This window comes from Podarcis raffonei, chromosome Z (genome assembly GCF_027172205.1).
Source record: "Podarcis raffonei isolate rPodRaf1 chromosome Z, rPodRaf1.pri, whole genome shotgun sequence".
Classification (NCBI taxonomy): domain Eukaryota; kingdom Metazoa; phylum Chordata; class Lepidosauria; order Squamata; family Lacertidae; genus Podarcis; species Podarcis raffonei.
The window spans coordinates 2852886-2868955 of record NC_070621.1 but is presented as its reverse complement, the minus strand read 5'-3'; the positions used below and the strand labels follow the sequence as shown (position 1 = coordinate 2868955).

The 16070-nt window shown below is 47.2% G+C and overlaps 1 protein-coding gene across 11 annotated transcripts in view; it reads left to right on the top strand.

The window, feature by feature from the left end:
• The window catches only part of DAB2IP (DAB2 interacting protein), a 304877-nt gene that overhangs the window by 156585 nt on the left and 132222 nt on the right, over positions 1 to 16070 (top strand). The gene's annotated exons all lie outside the window — the stretch shown is intronic.

Here is a 16070-nt window from a genome sequence, read left to right as displayed (position 1 = left end):
GTAGGATCTCCCTGGGTGTGTGGGTGTGTGGGTTTTTTTAATGGTGGTTGGGAGAGGATTGTGGCTGTCCTTCGTCCTGCTAGAGAAGGGAGCCGCTCCTCTGTATTTGAATGTATGTGTTTCTGTATTTGAATGTATGTGTTTTTATATGTATTTCTGTATTTGTATTTCTGTATTTCTATGTGTTTTTATATGTATTTCTGTATTTGTATTTCTGTATATGTATGTGTTTTTATATGTGTTTCTGTATTTGAATGCATGTGTTTTTATATGTAAAAAAGTTTTTCTTTTTCTAAGGGACATAAAGAATTACAAGTGGGGGGGAAAAAAGATCCACAACTTCGTTCCAAAACTTTTCTTCTCAAAATGAATGCGCTGAGAACCAAAGAAGAGAGAGAACCAAATGCTGGACTGGGCGAATGGCCCATCTGGTCCAGCACCCTGTTCTCACAGTGGCCAACCAGATGCACCCCCCCCCCGGGAAACCTGCAAGGAGGACCTGAGCACAAGAGCCTTCTCCCCTCCTGTAGCTTCTGGCAGCTGGCATTCAGAAGCATTGCAGCCTCTGACTTGGGAGGCAGAGCACAGCCGTAGCGGCTTGTGTCCATTCATAGCCTTGAATGTACACAGAGGCTTTGCACTCGGCGTACATGGTCCAATCTGTGCCCCGTTGCCACTGGCAGAATCTTTTATTAAATTGTTTACCTTGCCATACATTAGCCTTCTCCTCCTTTCTTCCACCTTGGAACTAAAGGTGGGGTACGTGTGGTTCCCCACTTACCAGTCCCAGACCTGCTTAGCTTCAGCAAAGTGGTGGTCTCCGATGCCTTTGGACGACCACCCTGAGACCTTGCCAGGAAGAGCAGCAGAAGCGGGCACACAACAATTTTTTATTTATTTAAAATTGTGTTGAGGCAGCCTTTCACTGCTGAAAATTACAAGGCAGTTTAGAAAAGAACACCAGCACATTATAAAGCATAAACTATATAGCGTTGCATACTAAGGATCAGTGCCCATAATTTTTACTAACCAGCAGAAGACCTGCAGAAGTGTTTGTGGGGGGTGGGTATTATTCATTAGTCTTTATTTTTGTTTCATTATGTATTTTGTGTCCTCGTTTTGTAAGCTTTTGTTGTGAACCGCCCTATGATCTTCAGGTGAAAGGTGGAGGAAAAAATTAATAAAGGTTGGTGTGTGTTTAAATCAGTTCCCCGGCAATGATTTTAATTTTTTGGAATGATTTAAATAGTTTTTAACTGTTATAAATAATTTTAGTGCTTGATTCTCTGGCAAACTACTTTGAGGTTTTCATTTGTTTGTTTGTTTTTACAATCAAGCGATGTGTAAATTTTGTGAAACAGATAAAAGAAATTATCCAACAGGGCCATTGCACAAAGGCCTTCCTTCAAATCTCCACAATATCTCTTATAGATGTGGCATGATTAAAAGGGCCTTCTCAGATGGCCTCAGCAAAGGGTAAATTCGGGTGCTCTCTCAGGTAGCATAGCCCTAAGATGTTCAAAGCATTAGAAGTCAATTAGCTCACAGCTAATTGCATGCATTTCACAGCTAATTGCATGCACTGGTGTGATAGGCACACAGCAAGGTGTTCCACTAAGATACCCACCAGCAAGGAGAGGTATTGACCTATGGCAGCAATGGGAGGTCAGCAATTCCTGGTTCTCTAGGGAAGACAGTGAGGCCAGCAAAGGCAAAAGTCAGCACCTTGGAGAGAGACCCAGGTCTGAGTTCAAGACCATAGACAGTGCTCCCATAGCTGAGGCCAGGCACCCAAGTTGTTTCAGCAAGGTCCTGGAGCAACTTGGGTTCTATAGCAGGACTAAACATTAGGAAGAACTTTCTGGTGGCAAGAGCTGTTTGACAGTGGAACAGACTACTAAGGAAAGTGATTGACTCTCCTTTATTTGAAGTTTCTAAATAGAGGTTGGGTGGCCATCTGTCAGGGATTCCTGCATTACAGGGAGCTGGACTAGATGGCCCTTGATGGCCCCTTTCCATTCTACAGATATATGGTTCTATGACTAAGGTAAAGGTAAAGGGACCATTAGGTCCAGTCGTGACCGACTCTGGGGTTGCAGCGCTCATCTCGCTTTATTTGCCGAGGGAGCCGGTGTACAGCTTCCGGGTCATGTGGCCAGCATGACTAAGAACCAGAGCAGCACACAGAAATGCCGTTTACCTTCCCACCGGAGCGGTACCTATTTATCTACTTGCACTTTGACGTGCTTTCGAACTGCTAGGTTGGCAGGAGCAGGGACCAAGCAACGGGAGCTCACCCCGTCGCGGGGATTCGAACCGCTGACCTTCTGATCGGCAAGTCCTAGGCTCTGTGGTTTAGCTCACACTCCACCCGCATCCCGTTCTATGACTAACTAATCACTAACCAGAAGTTCCACTCCCTGAGTGCTTCCTCCTGGCCATTTAGAGAGCTGATGCCATCTGCAGCCATTGGTTCCTTGGAGTTAATGAGGTTTCCAGCTGAGGAGATCTTTCCTTGCTCCCTCAAGGGGTCTGTGGAGCAACCATCAGGTTCTGGCAGCAGAGGCTTCTCCTTGGAGGAGAGGAGGTAGACTTTGCTGCCTGCCAACATAGAGGGACACAGGAGGTGTGTGACTCCATCTCCTTCTTGGAGCTGTGTTTGCTGGAAGACCCTGCCTTTGAGAAGTTGGGTTCCAAAATGTATTTGTGCCTTTTCATTTGTTGCCTCCCTGATGCCCAGTTTCCCAGCAGCTCAAAATTAAATCAAGTGATGCCAGACTCCCCCCTCCCCCCCCCAAACTGGGCAAAATGTCTGAGGCATCACCTCAGCTGGAAGGCATCCAACAGAAAGGATCAAGTCTGCCCCGAGCAGCTATATGCAAATGGTGCTGCTATAATTGGCTCTCTGTGTCTTGCAATTAGCCACGAAACAGATAGCTGCCATCCCTGACCTTTCCCTATGCTAGCAAGGCCATTGTTTGGCTGTCCTGCTTAATTGCAAAAATGTAGCCTCGCATCACGGATGCAGATGACTCCCCCCGTCTTGTTGGCCGTAATTTGATGAGACATTGCGACAAGGGAAGGCGTCTCCTACCAAAAGCACAAAACTAATAAAGCATGAAGTGGTGGTAGTGGGTTCCACACACACACACACACACACACACAACCAGGTACTCATAGAAAAGAAGAGGGAGAAACATTAATTTCATGTCCCGTCTCTCTGATATTTGCTCTTGCAAACGTTTGAGTATGTGGCTCTGCCCTTTGAGGAATGTAGAAGCTTATGGAGTTGCTGCAAAAGGTCTGGTCCTAAACGGCCTTGGTCCAGTATACCTTAAGGAACGTCTCCATCCCTATCGTTCTGCCCAGACACTGAGGTCCAGCACCGAGGGCCTTCTGATGGTTCCCTCACTGCAAGGAGCCAAGTTACAGGGAACTAGGCAGAGGGCCTTCTCGGTGGTGGCACCAGTCCTGTGGAACGCCCTCCCACCAGATGTCAAAGAGAAGAACAACTGCCAGACTTTTAGAAGACATCTGAAGGCAGCCCTGTTTAGGGAAGCTTTTAATGTTTGATGTATTACAGTATTTTAATATTTTTTTGGAAGCCGCCCAGAGTGGGCGGGGTATAAATAATTTATTATTATTATTATTATTATTATTATTATTATTATTATTATTATTATTATTATTTCAGGACTAGTCCCTTGAGCAGGGCCAGAATGGGTCGAGCCAGTGTCCCAGACATCACAGATTTATCTTTCAGTCGGCTTGCTGGATGAAATGGCCCTCCTGCTTTCCGTCTTAGCCAGCCCAGATGCCTCCTACTTTTTGCTCAAGGGGGCCTACATGGTTCTTCCCCCACCCTGTATAAGCCCTACAGCAACCCTGTGAAGCAGGTTAGGCTGAGATGCAGGTGATTGTTCCAGAAGGTGTTTTTTATGGCTGAGTTGGGGGGGGGGATTTGAACCCTGGTCTCCCCCAGGTCCTAGTCCAACATACAAACCAATATCCAAACTGGCTATTAACCCCCACTCCCCCAATTTTTGCCCCCTGCCCACTCCAATACAGAGCTGATACACAGAGATAGACTGCCCCTGGGCATGGAGGCTCCATTCCCATAACCGCAGCTAGCAGTCAGCAAAGGCTGGGGGTTTTTGTGGGTTGGTTTTTGTTTTTGTTTTTTGCATGTTTTTGTTTTTTTGCATGGGACGCAGGTGGCGCTGTGGGTAAAAGCCTCGATCGAAAGGTCGGCGGTTCGAATCCCCGCGGCGGGGTGCGCTCCCATTGTTCGGTCCCAGCGCCTGCCAACCTAGCAGTTCGAAAGCACTCCCGGGTGCAAGTAGATAAATAGGGACCGCTTACTAGCGGGAAGGTAAACGGCGTTTCCGTGTGCGGCTCTGGCTTGCCAGAGCAGCGATGTCACGCTGGCCACGAGACCCGGAAGTGTCTGCGGACAGCGCTGGCCCCCGGCCTCTTGAGTGAGATGGGCGCACAACCCCAGAGTCTGTCAAGACTGGCCCGTACGGGCAGGGGTACCTTTACCTTTACCTTTAGTTCCCTGGCATCTCACACTTCGGTGACTATATCTGTCCAGTCTTGTTTGGCCTTATTCCCGAAGGATTAGATGCTAGCAGAGAGGGCTTGTTTAGATCCTGGTGACATCTAGATTCCTGTTTGTCTTCATGACAAACCCACACTGTGCAACAAACACTCCTGCCACAGCAGGGAACACAGTCTGTTGTGACAATGTCTGTCTACGGATGATGGCTGTAGAACAAAGACATGCCTTCCCCCTTCAGAGTTAACAACCCAGGTATTAAACCAACCCCCAGACTTTGCAACAAGCTTCTACTTACCATGTTCACTGCGTAACAGGGATGGATGGCAAGCATGGTGCCCTGCAGGCCTTGTTGGACTACAACCCCCATCAGCCCCCGTCTAGTATGCCCAAAGCCAGCGAAGGCGGGAATTGGAGTCCGGAAGCATCTGTCTTCTGTCCTAAGATATTGGTGTGTGCATATGGCTGCTCAGGGCAGACTTGATCCTTTTGGTTGGCTGACCTCCAACTGACGTGATGCCTCAGCCATTCTGCCCAGTTTGGGTGTGGGGAGTTCTGATTTATGGGAAGGAGAATTCCTGATGGTGAAAGAAGCGATGTAGGTTTCCTTTGCCAACACTCACTGTTGCCCATCTGATTCCTACTACTTTCCAGAATGCGCCTTGACAAAGCGCACACTTAAACAGCAGCTCCTAAAGGGCACAGAAAATGCACACACACACTTTTCTGGCGACTGAGTAGGTGCTGAGGGACGGGGGGGGGGAGAGACAGTGGGGAGGGACAGTGGGGGGGCGAGGATTCTGCTAGGCCACCCCTCTCAGCCACCATCTATTTCTCCGCTCCTGGCATCTCTGTGCGCCCAGGCCCTACCTCCTGCCCCACACCTTGTGCCCCTTCCCCACCTCTTCTCCTACGCAGCCTGTTCCCCTTCTTCCTTGTGGGAGGCACAAAACCCCATAAATCACTGCTCCCTTCCCCTGAGTCAGCTTCTGGCCCCATGGCCTCCGCCACACCATCCCCAGCATCCTGCCAGTCCCTGGTGGGCGACTCAACCATAATGAACTAGAAACTTTAGCCTTTTTAAAAAGGGAAGGGGAGCAGGTCAGTGCTTTCATACTTTGCATGACTCACAAAATCCTGACCTCTGGGCATTTGAGTTAAACACACGCCTTGGGCTTTGCGCAAGTGTTCGCAGCACCCCACGCCACCCCATTTTCCTTTCAGAGTCCCTCCTTCCGCCATTCATCCCAGTCTTCGCTGACTCCCTCCCTCGTTTCCTGTTGGTTCTTAGGAAACTGTCTCTGGGTCTTAGTGAGCCTCTGCGCAGCTGAGTGGCAGGCAACCCCCATGCTGTACGCAAGAGATTACATGCCTCTCTGCTTGTAAGCCTTTCGACTTCTTTCCCCTCCGGGGTGCAGGGAGCCCTGTGTAAGATGCTTGCCATTGTGTGGCAATTACCAAGCGCTTTGCATAACACTCTGGCACCCGGCATAATGAATCCCCTGCTGTCCTTGGTGCAAGGGGCTCTTGCTCCAACATGGATTAATGCCAGCAACCTGTAGCCTCGTGATAAGATGGCTGGTGCTTCCAGATTGATGTTCAAAATTAGCCCTCTCCTGTGGCTGCGCCCCCAACCCAGTTACCTGTCCTTGCCTTCCTGCTACTACACCCAGGCCCTGTCTGTGGGTTCCCTGTTGCCCGCTTTCCTCTTTGCCCCATTCGTTTTGCTAGCTCTGTATCCTGCCCCCCCGTGGATCCTTCCTTCAGTCTGCTGACTCTTCTTCCTGCAAAACAGGGTCCTTCTTCATGCAGCGCATGGAATTTGCTCCCATGGAAGGCAATGATGGCCACCAATCTAGATGGCTTTAAAGCAGGATTGGACAAAATCATGGAGGAGGAGAGTGCTGTTGATGGACACTAGCCATGATGGCTATGCTCTGTGTCCACATTCAGAGGCAGCAATGCTTCTGGGTAATAATGAGAGTCCTCCAGGATGCTGGACTTGATGGGCCATTGCTCTTTTCCAGCAGGCTTTTACTGTGTTCTCCACACAGCCCCTTCTCTCCGCAGCCCCACCCACTGAGCTGAGGTTCCCTATAGAGTGATCCCCTCTTTTCCTCCTTGGCCATTGTTAGCCCACAGCTCTTCTACAGTTTCTTGATTCTCCGGACCACTGCCTACTCTGTCCCCTGCCCTATCTCCTGCCCTATGGAGGGCTCAGATTCAGGCTACTGACACTCAGGGGAGGAAATGCTCTTGGTACATCACCATGGCTCTCCCATCACCTTCTGATTCTGGGGGCAACTCCCTTGTAGCATCTTTGGCTGCTTAGCCACACGGCTGCAGATTCAGCAACAGGCCTTTTGAAGGGGTGTTGCTTGAAGAGCTGTGATTCCTTCATTGCCCGGGGTTGGACTAGATGATCATTTGGGTCCTTTCCAACTCTCCAATTCTGTTATTCTAGGCCAGGGGTCAGCAACCTTTCTCAGCCATGAGCTGGTCCACCGCCCCTCAGACCATGCGATGGGCTGGACTATATTTTGGAAAAGAAAATGAGCAAATTCCTAAGCCCCACAAATAACCCAGAGATGCATTTTATTTTAATTTTTAATTTTTTTAAAAAAAATTATTCATTTTATAACACAAATAAACAACACAAACAGAAAAACAAACAATACAAACAAATTCTTGTCTTACCCTTATTTTTTCTAAACATTGTTAGGTGGGCTTCCCCAAGTCTCCCCTATCTGATTTTCATTTTACCTCATCTTTAGCAGTTTACAATATCATAATTTCTGACCATTTTTTTTATCACACCTACTTTTACCATAAAAATCTTCACATTTTATCACTTACAAATAATCAGTAAGGTAAAGGTACCCCTGCCCGTACGGGCCCGTCTTGACAGACTCTAGGGTTGTGCGCCCATCTCACTCAAGAGGCCGGGGGCCAGCGCTGTCCGGAGACACTTCCGGGTCACGTGGCCAGCATGATATCGCTGCTCTGGCGAGCCAGAGCCACACACGGAAACGCCGTTTACCTTCCCGCTAGAAAGCGGTCCCTATTTATCTACTTGCACCCGGGGGTGCTTTCGAACTGCTAGGTTGGCAGGCGCTGGGACCGAGCAACGGGAGCGCACCCCGCCGCGGGGATTCGAACCGCCGACCTTTCGATCGGCAAGCTCTAGGCGCTGAGGCTTTTACCCACAGCGCCACCCGCCTCCCTAAAAATAATCAGAGATGCATTTTAAATAGAAGGACGCATTCTACTCATGTAAAAACACCAGGCAGGCCCCACAAATAACCCAGAGATGCATTTTAAATAAAAGGACACATTCTACTCATGTAAAAACACGCTGATTCCCGGACCATTCATGGGCCAGATTTAGAAGGCAATTGGGCCAGATCCGGCCCCTGGGCCTTAGGTTGCCTACCCCTGTTCTAGGGTTTGTAGACAACTCCCTGGCCAGCCTCCTCCAGCCTTCAGGTGACTGTGGTCCTTTGCTGAGACAACGTTATCCAAAGCCGAGACAGCAGGGCCCACTGCGAGTTGTCGAGCGTTCTTCCTTGCCTTGAGTGCCACCATTTCCCCAGTAAGCCCCAAGCCCCTCTTCCTACAAGCAAGCTCCATCTGGGGCTCTTTTCCTTTCATCACCCCTTCTTGCTCCTGGCACCTTTGTGGGTGAACTGCAGAAGGAAGGTGCAGGAAGATTTCTGGATCATTGAGGGAGCATTTCAAGTTTAGGATAGTTTTGCAGGACTCCAGGGAAGTTGTGTGGTTTGGGTGGGTGGGTAGAACACAAACCTCTTGTTTTCACTAGATTTCCTTCTCAGGAAACCCCCTGTCTGTTCCTAAGAAGATAAAGAGAGATGTGCCCTGTCACAAAAACAGGGCATGATCATGCCAGGTTTTTCATGGAATGATGGGTTGTAAAATAATGGGAGCCAAAGGCATCTCTCTCTCTCCGCCGCCGCCACCCCTCTCACTCTCAAAAAAATCATCTGGTTAAACAAGGGGAGCAATCTCCGGAACAGTTGCTCCAGGAAATACAGTTGTGTTCCATGGTTGTGTCTTTTCTGGGCCGAGAGGCAGGTGCACAGGTGCATAGTGAGCATCATTTTTAATAATGGATGGTGACATTTCCAGACAAAGGAGGACCAGCAGAATGGCGCTTCTCTTGATCGGCTGGCCGGTTGTCCCCTGAACCAGAACAATCAGGGTATCCTTGGAAGGCAACACTTAATTTACAACACGGGGGCGGCCGGATGAACCAATAGGCAGACTGGGCACGGGCCCAAGGCGAGGAGGGCTCAGTTTTGCAGGTGCTGAAGAACCTTCGGAGGGAGAAACACCAACAAGGCCATCTCATTTAATCCATCTGTCCTTGCTGTCTTTCCACCGGCAGGTGCAAACCTTTGTTATTGCAACAGGCTTTTGGTAACGAACTAGTTTTAATGAAAGGGATAGTGCCATGCTGTTTTCATTGTAATTATCTGTATATTTTAAATAGATATTTCACATTTATATATAGTTTTAATTCTATTAGTGCTTACCGTAATAGTTTTTTAATGATCTTTTTCTTCTATTTTTAAGCTGTTCCTGTTTTATCTATAAGCCACCTTAAGTTCCTGTCAGGGAAAAAGGCAGACTAAATTACTACTACTACTACTACTAATAATAATAATAATAATAATACCTCAGAATTTGGAAGGGGATTTTTCCTTTAAAAAAACCCCAGATTATATTTATTTGTAACATCACAAGTTATGATAACAAATGTCAAATAAAAGTAGAAAGAGGTGCCTAGAAATACCTCCAAGTTGGCATAGCTTTTTTTGACAACAATAAGAAACCAAGACTTTAGTCTCAGTGGTCCAGGCCTGTGGAACTCTCTGCCACTAGAGATTCAGCAGGCACCTTATTTGACAACAATAAGAAACCAAGACTTTAGTCTCAGTGGCCCGGGCCTGTGGAACTCTCTGCCACTAGAGATTCAGGAGGCACCTTCTGTGCCAAGTGTTAAATGTCCACTGAAATTTTTCCATACCACCAGGCCTTTGCAGGCAATTAAGAGTGCTTCTCCCACAATGGCCTATTGATGTTTGCTTTTAATTCTTTTGCTTTTGACTTGTTGTTAATTTATTATGATTTTACTTTATGGTTTTATGATTTTACACTGTTGCAAACTGTTGCAATATTGTTCTACACTACAGTATATCAATATTTTTGTTAAATAAAGACTCAGTTTCTCAATACAGACACTATCATGTGGTCTGCCCTCTCTGGTAAGCTTGAACCATGTATACTATGTTCCAGATTTTAGTTATGCATTCTCTCAAGGATGGTGTTCTATCCATGCATCCCCGCCCCCCCAATTCTGACAAATAATAATTCTGGCAGCAGCTCAGAGAGGGAGAGGTTTTTTCCTTACACACTCACTTTGCCATGGCATCAAAATAACCCAAACAACATCCATTCCAAGCTACGCCACAGACTTATTTTGAGGGGGTTTTTATAAGCACATTTGCGTGCAAGGTATCAGCGTTCAGTTCTGCTCAAACTTAGCACCTGGGATCTTCCCAGAGTAGAGAGAGCTGATTCACTCAGCAGATTTCCAAACCACCAGATGATCCTGAATAGCCTTTGGGTCCATACATCTCTGTTGCAAGACCAGAGGCCACCTGGCCACCCCCATCAGCTTCAGAGGAAGAGAAGGCAGGCAAGCAGGCAGGAGATTCAGGGCCACCAAACTGGTCATCTACCTGAGGAGAGGGAAAGTGCATGGAAGCGCTAGCTGGATCAGGGCCTGACTGAGAGCCCAGAAGGTGTGGAGCCCCCATCTCAACATAATCTCACCATCTGAGCTGCTGAAGCGACAACTCCCTTCAAGATCCAAGCTTCCTGAACTGGGAGAATGGTCAGCTGATTGACCAACCCTTTGAATCCAGATTAGGGCAATAAATAGTTTCCTGATGTGTTCAACTTTGGAACAAAGTCCTTAGTTTGTTAAGTGAGTTGTGGGGAGGCTGCTCCTGGAATGCTTCAGCTGGAACGAAAGTGAAAGCCTTTCTGCATATGCTCAGAGGCAGTTTTTGTGATCAGCTGTCATCACCCAAGGGTAGGAGAACGACCCCAGGCCCTGGATCTCCTGTTGCTCTGCCTTCTCCTCTCTTCCACCCCTTCGTCCCACACTCTTGATAACTTTGGTAGCAGGGAGTGTGCACATCTCATTTTGTATGGGGATCCCCATGCAGTCCTTGTGCAGTGTGAGAGCATCTTGATGTTACCGTGGTGGCAGAGGGGACGGTGAACACACAGCAGGGCCTGCAATGCAGATGAGACTTGGCTGTTTGATTTCCGCTCGCTGTCTTTCCCAGGGCTGGGCCATCTCTCTCCCCTTTTCTTTCTGCATTCTGCATTATAATTCAGAGAATATATCTGCAGTTTCAGCTTTTAACTTGCTGGGAGATCAACCATTCTGCTCCTCTAGGCAGAAAGGGACCAGGGCCGGATTTAGGTTTGATGCGGCCCTGAGCTACTGAAGGTAATGGGGTCCTTTCTATGTCCAGCTGTCCTTTGTCAACAACAAATGGTCGCTATTTTTTGTGTTGAATATATGCTATATGGTAATTGATGGACCTAATAGGTATCTAAAGCCATTTGCACATAACAAAATATGTATTTTATCAAAGTAATTGTTGGACTGAAATACAATTAAGAAGAAGTATATTAATAGTGAAATTGGGGGGGGGGGGGGCAAGAGAGTGGGGCCCTAAGCTAGAGCTTGTTTAGCTTATACGTAAATCTGGCACTGAAAGGGACCAGCTTAAAAACTCATTATCAACTCCTACTGCAGCTGCAGTGACAGGAGCTCAGGTTACTCTCTTCTTGACAACGGCACTCCCAGGCAGCTGGGATAGGCAGAAAGACTGTGATTCGCCCCCCAGGGTTATCCTGTGAATGAATGAACTTTATTACGGTCACAGACCAGGATTAAAAAAGCATATAGATAAAATAGCAGTTAGGATTTTTTGACCGATAATTGTTAGGGCAAATGAGGACAAGGAAACAGGCATAAAACATCCGAATAAAATACAAGATTAAACACAGATAGTGGATGGATAAAAAACTAATAATTAAAACAGATAAGAGCTAAAAAACCGGCAAAGACACGGAGTTAAAACAACTGTAAGAGCATAAGAACTAAAAGACTCGCAGATAAAACAGCTATAAGAGGCTGCAGAGTAGAAGCCTTTTAAATAGAGGGTTATCCTGTGAGTTTTGTGGCTGAGTGGGGATTCAAACCCTGGTCTCTCAGGTCCTAGTGTGACATTCTTAATCACTACACCACAGTGGCCTGACCATTCTATTTTCTGGAGAGTTGGAACTCTAGAGATGGTAAGCCCTGCTTTTGCATTCCATATGTTGTTGGACTCCAGCTCATGAACACATGAAAAGAGCCCTGCTAGATCGGGTCAAAGGGAACCCACCTAGTCAAGCATCCTGTTCTCACAGTGACTGACTGGGTGCCTCAATGGGAAACCCACAGGCAGGACCCAAGAGCAAGAGCCCTCTTCTCCCCTCCAGTGGCTTCTTCCAGCAACTGGTTTTCAGAAGCGTTTCTTTCTCCAACCATGGAGGCAGAGCAAAGCCACTGTGGCTAGGAGCCACTGACAGCTCTTCTCCTCCAGGAACTTGTCCAATCCTCTTTTAGTGGCATTTGGGGTAGGTTTGCGGGTTTGGCAGAAGGAGATAGGACCTGCCCATATGGTGCCCAACTGGTGGAAGCTCTAGCTCACATGGCCCTTAAATGTAAAATGTATGATGATCTCCGCCAACAGTTTCTAGACCATCTATGTATTCCAACATGGAAACCAGAGACGGAGGTTATGCGCTTCTTATTACAGGGGAGAGACCAGGAGCTCACCAAGACAGTAGCTAAGTTCCTCTATTTGATTTTTTGTCACCAAAGCATGCTACAGGATCCTGCCCTTGCTGGAAACCCACAGAGATGAGGTGGATTGCTCGCCTCTTCTGCCCTTTGGTGGGTGACTGTGCCGTTGGGGTGGTGACGAGATCGCACTGGCCTATCTATGCTGAACGTATTCTGAATGTTCTTATGTGATGCCAATAAAGGTTACTTGACTTGACTTTAATGGCATCCAAATTGGTGGCCATCATTGCCTCCTGTGGCAGTGAGTTTCACAGTTTAACCAGGAGCTTTTAACTTGCTGGGAGATCAACCATTCTGCTCCTCTAGGCAGAAAGGGACCAGGGCCGGATTTAGGTTTGATGAGGCCCTGAGCTACTGAAGGTAATGTGGCCCTTTATATGTCCAGCTGTCCTTTGTCGACAACAAATGGTCGCTATTTTTTTGTGTTGAATATATGCTATATGGTAATTTATGGATCTAATAGGTATCTCAAGCCATTTGCACATATCAAAATATGTATTTTATCAAAGTAATTGTTGGACTGAAATACAATTAAGAAGAAGTATATTAATAGTGAATCTGGGGGGGGGGCAAGAGAGTGGGGCCCTAAGCTAGAGCTTGTTTAGCTTATACGTAAATCTGGCACTGAAAGGGACCTGCTTAAAAACTCATTATCAACTCCTACTGCAGCTGCAGTGACAGGAGCTCAGGTTACTCTCTTCTTGACAACAGCACACTCCCAGGCAGCTGGGATAGGCAGAAAGACTGTGATTCGCCTATCTATTCTGAATGTATTCTGAATATTCTTATGTGATGCCAATAAAGGTTACTTGACTTGACTTTAATGGCATCCAAATTGGTGGCCATCATTGCCTCCTGTGGCAGTGAGTTCCAGTGTTTAACCAGAAATACTTTATTTTATCTGCCCTGCATCTTCCAACATTCAGCTTCTTTGGTTGCCCACCAGTTCTAGTGTTAGGAGAGAAAAGGGAGGAACTTCTCAACTCTCTCCATCCCATGCATAATCTTATAAACACCTGTCTTGTCACCTCTTGCTTGCTTTTCCTCCAAACTAAAAAAGTCTGAAGTGCTGCAGCCTTTCTTCATAGGGGCCTATAACTCCCACCACCCCCAGGCAATGTGGCCAGATCATCCATGATTCCACTGCTGGCAGTAGCAGCAGCAGCAGGGAGAGGGGTGGTTGAGGAGCAGGCAGGAGCTGCAGTAGGTAGCTGCAAGAGGGGTGAATATGGCAGCCTGGATGTGTGGATGATATGTGGATATGGCAGTATGTGCAGGTTTTCCAGAGCCAGCTGGCATTAAAATCATAGAACTGTAGAGTTGGAGAAACCCTGAGGGTCATCCGGCCCAACCTCCCACAATGCAGGAATCTCAACACGCTTCCCCCGTCTAATTCGAAACCACGCCGGACCCTGTTTAGCTTTGCAAATGTGCCAGGAGTTTTATTGCTAGAAGGGAAATCCATAATATAAAGACGCTGGGGGACATGGTGGAGTGTTGGGAAAGGAAAGGGGATGGGGGGAGGGGAGCAGCTTGTACAAACTCTTCTTCTAAGATGACCAGAGCAAAATAAGAGACCAATTAAATTTGCACAGATGACTGAGCAACTGACCAGCAGGGGGCCTTGCTCAGCCTCCATCCAGCAGACTTGGATGCAAACTGGTGACCTGAATCTGTTGTTTGTTTGAATAAAGAGTTCTTATGGAAGGAAGGAGTCGCTTCAGAAGTGTGCATGGAGTTGTTTTGCCGGCATTTCTGCATTGGCATAAAGGGTGGCTTTGAGCAGATCCATATCCAGGAGGTTGTGTGTTCAGGTCTGTGTCCCAAGACATTTGTGTCTCTTTGTGCATCCTTGTCCACAGATAGCTAGTTTTAGAACAGAAGAATCTAACTTTTGCCTTCTCGCCGACACTTTAGCTGTCTAGGTGCAGAGAATTTTCCTCTGGTTTTTCACATCTTGAAGAATAAGGCCCTTAGTTAATCTGCAGCATTGATCCGCCTGAATTATTCTGTGCATCTCTATTGCAAAGTGCTGTGCGCGTCTATGTGTGGACATGAATATGTACCTGTTGTGTGTGTACATGTGTTTCAAATCCGTCCTTTCGATGGGCAAAATTAAACCCTCTCCAATTCTTCTCTAATTTCCTGAAGAATAAAATGTGGACAAAACTAATTACTTTTCTTTTGAAAAGAAGCCCCACAACAAAGCCCCCCTCCCTCTCCCTTCCTCTCTCTCTCTCTCTCTTTTCCTCAGCACAGTAAATTGATTTATAATCGGTCGTTAATTCTTTATAGCCCATAATTTGCAGAACCAACAGGAACAACAATCTCTATTGCAAAATTGGAGGGGTGGGAGGCATTGTCTGGAATGAGGAACACAAAAGGGGGCTGAGCAGAGAAGAGAAATGCAACCTAAACATGAAGCCTTGGTGGGTTTCTGTGGCAAGACTAGAGTGCAGAAGCACACCTGTTAGGACCCCTGTGGTTCAAACGACTGCAGAGACGGGGGGGGGGGGAATGGAGCCTTCCACAACTGAGATAATATCTGGTTAACATGAAAAGCAGGCATTAGCTGTGATTGTCTTTGGGTGCAAAGAGTGGAACTATCTTGCCCCTGGGGTCTATCTTAGCACAGGATGAAAGCTTTTGAGTTTAGCCAACAGGTGAGTAAGAGGCAACATAAACTGATGCTTGGCATGGGGAAAGCCATGGGAGCACACTTTCCCTCCCTTTCTCATAACATTAGAACTCATGCAGATCCAACGAAGCTAAATGTTGGAAGATACAGGACAGGTAAAACGAATGTCTTCTTCATGCAGTGAATGGCTAAACTGTGGAACACAGGAGGCAATGGTGTCCACCAGCCTAGCTGGCCATAAAAGAAGATTAAACAAAATTATGGAAGAGAGGGCAGTTGACATCTACTAGTCATGGTGGTTGTGCTCTGCATCCACAGCTGGAAACAACATGAGGGGAGAGAGCTCTTGTGCTCAGGTTCTGTTTGCTGGTTTGCCACAGGCATCTGGTTGGCCATTGTGAGAACACAATGCTGGACTAGATGGGCCACTGACTTGATCAGCAGGTCTCTTCTTAAGCTCTTGTTGTTGAGTCATTTAGTCATGTCCGACTCTTCATGACCCATGGACCAGAGCACACCAGGCACTCCTGTCTTCCACTGCCTCCTGCAGTTTGGTCAAACTCATGCTGGTAGCTTCGAGAACACTGTCCAACCATCTCGTCCTCCATCGTCCCCTTCTCCTTGTGCCCTCCATCTTTCCCAACATCAGGGTCTTTTCTAGGGGGTCTTTTCTTCTCATGAGGTGGCCAAAGTCTTGGAGCCTCAGCTTTAGGATCTGTCCTTCCAGTGAGCACTCAGGGCTGATTTCCTTCAGAATGAAGAGGTTTGATTTTCTTGCAGTCCATGGGACTCTCAAGAGTCTCCTCCAGCACCATAATTCAAAAGCATCAATTCTTTGGCGATCAGCCTTCCTTATGGTCCAGCTTTCACTTCCATACATCACTACTGGGAAAACAATGGCTTTTACTATACGGGCCTTT